Here is a 3091-nt window from a genome sequence, read left to right as displayed (position 1 = left end):
CCCGTTGCCGGAAAAGGAAAAAAAAAAAAAAAAAAAAAAAAAAAAAAAAAAAGAATATTAAAAATATTACTTTTGAAAATTTTACAAAGATATGTGACCATCTGAATAGATTTGGAAGGTCTTGGAAGGGGCCTGAGAGAGAGGGGGCCCCAAAGCACAAGCCTGAAGAGTTTCCAGTGAGTCCACCTCTGCTCATGAGCTACAGGAACGGGGTGGGGCTGTGGGCATCACAGTAAAAACCTGTTTTCTGTGACTTAAAGCACGTCAGCCAACCACTCCGACCCTCACTACCTAGATCTGTAACTGGGGACAACATATCACGTCCTTACGAGGTTTTAAGGAGTAAATGAGGGCATTGGAGTGAAGTGCCTGGCTAATGGTCTTAAGTGGTAGCTATTTTAAAGAGTTTTTGTTCCTGCCCACACAGATGGAGAACCATGGTCTCAACCTCTGCAAGAGACCAAAAAGAACTGGAATAAAGAGAGAATCGTGAACCCCAGCAGCCGGCAGGCCCCACACTGCCTGTGAGTGCTGGGCTCAGTGGCGCTGGATGCATACACTGTTTGTGTGGCCTCCGACCTATGGAATTGGTCTGTAGCAATGAGCCGCACGTGCTACACTCTGGAGCAGAATCTTAAGAGACCAAAAGCCCAGTGAAGACCCAGCTGCCCCCGCAGGCATGGATGTTTAATGCATTGAGTAGAAAGAGCAAAGGCGGTGTGCTTAGGCAGGCCTGGATTTGAATCCTGCCTCTGCCAGCCTGTGAGCCAGCCAGTGACTGCACCTGTCTGAGCTGCCACTTCCTCGTCTGCAGCCTGCAAACACTGCTGCCCAAAGAAGCTGTGAGGATGCAGTGAGGTGAAGAGCCAGGCACATACAGCGTGTGCAGTAAATGCTCCTCCCTTCCCTCCTCCTCCCAGTCAGACACATGCTCCTGGGTCTGCATCGAGGAGGAGAGAGGATGTGATGGCCTGGGGCACTCAGTGCCTCTGAAAACTCTCCCTAGGCCCTGGTTGTGTGGCTGTCACTAATGGTCACATATGTATAACAAAGCAAGTTTGACCTGTGGTGGGTGCCACTGACGTTCAATGACCTAAAACAATTAAACCCATAATCAGAGGGTGCTCAGACTTGGCTGCTGTGGGTTTGCCCACGAGTCACAATCATCTTGCTGAGATTATACATCTGCCGTTGGCCCTCAAAGTCCTGTTGCTAAGAGATTATGAACCAAATGATGTTTCCAAAAAACAACCACTACAGGATGTTCCAGGATAGAGCCATAATAACAGCCCAAACAGAACGGACATGCTGTTATTGATAAAACCTGATAAAGAGTTGAGGAATGGGGTAATGGGAGGTAGCCTGGCCATACACATCCTATGTAAATCACCGGTTTGCCAAGGTTTTGAATGTAATGAAACAGCCTCAGCAATAAAATTGTAATGGATGTAGAATAATGTCTTCATACTTCCAAGGGTTTTTCAATCAACCAAAATGTGTTTGTTGGGGGTCTATTATTTTGCACATTTTTACGACCATCTCAGCTGCATTTAGTTGCAGGCAGTGACTAAGACTAACATAACTGTAGCCACCCCCATTTGGCAGAGTGCATGTTGCGATAATTAAGTGATTTATCACAGTCATTTGTAGCCATCCCCATTATTGCTCTGTTGCCGGGGCAACAGGAACCAGTCAACTAACAGAAGCCAGGTTAGAGCAGGACAGAAGGAAGTCAGCAAACCGGGCACTGGCAAAAAACTGGCTGTCATCTGGTGCCTAGAGTAGTTCTGCCCATGGGACTTTCCTGGGAAGATGCAGCCATTCTGCCCTGTGTCCTCGCCAAGGTCTCCTGGGCCACCCCCAGGTTATCCCTATCAAGAAGACAGATTAGTGCAAAATAGCTGTCCCATAATCTGTTATGAAAGGGACTCTCTCTGTAGGCCCCTCTCCAGACCTGGGAGCCCAGCAGCATGATGCCATCCCCGGACGCTCCCTTCCTGCCCGCCCCCACCCTTCTCCTCCACAACCCCCATTACTCCCTCTGCTTTGTATATGGCCAGGCCCCTGGCTGCAGTAGCCATATGGTCTACATTTTATCTCACTGGGGCAAGTAATAGAGAAAACCTCTTGTGTTCTTCTCTCCCATTTTACAGGTGAGGCGACCAAGGTCTAGGGAGACAAAATGAAGTGTCAAAGTCACACAGCTAGTAAGTCAGGTGATGGGCTCGTGTCTTCCGGCCCCAAATCCCAGGATCTTCACTGCCCACCAGACCCAAGCCCCTGTGATGCATTGCACAGGAAACCACCGGATGTCGCAATGCCTCCTAGAAAGGGTCAGCGTTTCCATGGGCCAACACTGCTGACCCTCAATCATTGTGTGGCACCCAGAGGAGGGGACAAAGCCACAGGAACTCAGCCCTTCTTTTTTCCTGCAAGAGGTAGAGGAAGGGGGGGCAGCATGTATCAAGCAGAGCATTTAAGATCCCAGACCTGGAAGCTTATTCTGCCACGCACTACCTGGGTGACCTCGGGCAAGCTACTCAACCTTCTGCTGAAGTTTCCTCTCTGGAAAATGAGGGCAATACTAGTACCTACCTACCTGGTAGGGTTGTTATGAGGAACGCTTGAGATGAGACAGGTAACGGTGGTTAGGAGGGTGTGTGGGAAACACGTAACACGTACTGGCAGCTGTAACAAGATCAGCATGTTCTTCACCACCATCATCTTCCACTTCTGCTCAGGACCTGGGGTGCAAGTGGGCAAGAGGCTGGTGCCAACCATAATCCTCAGTGGTGAGTGGCCTGTGCCATGAGGGGCCTCTGGTGACAAAGAGACACATTTCCTAGGGTTCCTGAGATCCTTAATTTTTTGGAAGCTGGGCTGGAAGAATGGAGAAGCTTTGTGAATTTCCTTGCCTATCTAAACACATGTGCTTCCAATTGGCTCTCCTGGGCTGGAATTCCCCCATGTCCGGCTCAGGCTAGCTCCCTCCACTACCCAGTGCGCCCCACACACACCCCAATCATGCCAGCTGCCCGCCCTCAGCCAGGCCTCGGGGGCCTGGAAGGCTGACTGCTTCCCCTTCCCCATT

The sequence above is a fragment of the Galeopterus variegatus genome, unplaced genomic scaffold (genome assembly GCF_000696425.1).
Source record: "Galeopterus variegatus unplaced genomic scaffold, G_variegatus-3.0.2 Scaffold16, whole genome shotgun sequence".
NCBI classification, from domain to species: Eukaryota; Metazoa; Chordata; class Mammalia; order Dermoptera; family Cynocephalidae; genus Galeopterus; species Galeopterus variegatus.
This window is presented reverse-complemented; position numbering follows the sequence as displayed.